This window comes from Lupinus angustifolius, chromosome LG07 (genome assembly GCF_001865875.1).
Source record: "Lupinus angustifolius cultivar Tanjil chromosome LG07, LupAngTanjil_v1.0, whole genome shotgun sequence".
NCBI lineage: Eukaryota > Viridiplantae > Streptophyta > Magnoliopsida > Fabales > Fabaceae > Lupinus > Lupinus angustifolius.
The window spans coordinates 15,461,754-15,462,617 of record NC_032015.1 but is presented as its reverse complement, the minus strand read 5'-3'; positions in this window follow the sequence as shown (position 1 = coordinate 15,462,617).

Below are 864 nucleotides of genomic sequence, written 5' to 3'. Positions count from 1 at the left end.
ATAATCCTAATCCTAATCCTAATCCTAATCCTAATCCTAATCCAAATCCTAATCCTAATCCTAATCATAATCCTCATCCAAATCCTAATCATAATCCTAATCCTAATCCTTCTCCTAGTCGTAATCCTAAACCTAATAGTATTCTAATCATAATCCTAATCCCTATCCTAATCCTAATCCTAATCTTAATCCTAATCCTGATCCTGATCTTAATCCTAATCCTAATCCTGAAACTAATCCTAATTCTAATCCTAAACCTCATCCTAATCCTAATCCTAAACTTAATCCTAATCCTAATCCTAATCATAATCCTTATCCTAATCCTAATCCTAATCCTCATCCTAATCCTACTCCTAATACTTATCCTAAGCCTACTCTTAATCCAAATCCAAACTCTAATCCTAATCCTAATCCTAATTCTAATACTAATCCTAATCCTAAACCTAATCCTAATCCAAATCCTAATCCTAATCCTAATCCTAACCCTAAGCCAAATTCTAATCCTAATCCTAATCCTACTCCTAGTCCTAATCCTAATAGTAATCCTAATCATAATCCTAATCCTAATATTAATCCTAATCCTAATCCTAATCCTTCTCATGCTCCTGATATGGATCCTCATCCTGATCCTTATCCTGATCCTAATCCTCATCCTAATCCAATTCCTAATCCTAAACCTCATCCTCCTCCTCATCCTAATCCTAATCGTAATCCTAATCCTAATCCTAATCCTACTCCTAATCCTGATCCTAATCCTAATCCTAATCCTAATGCTAATCCTAATCCTAATCCTAATCCTCATCCTAATCCTAATCCCAATCCTAATCCTAATCCTAATATTAATCCTAATCCTGATCTTGATCC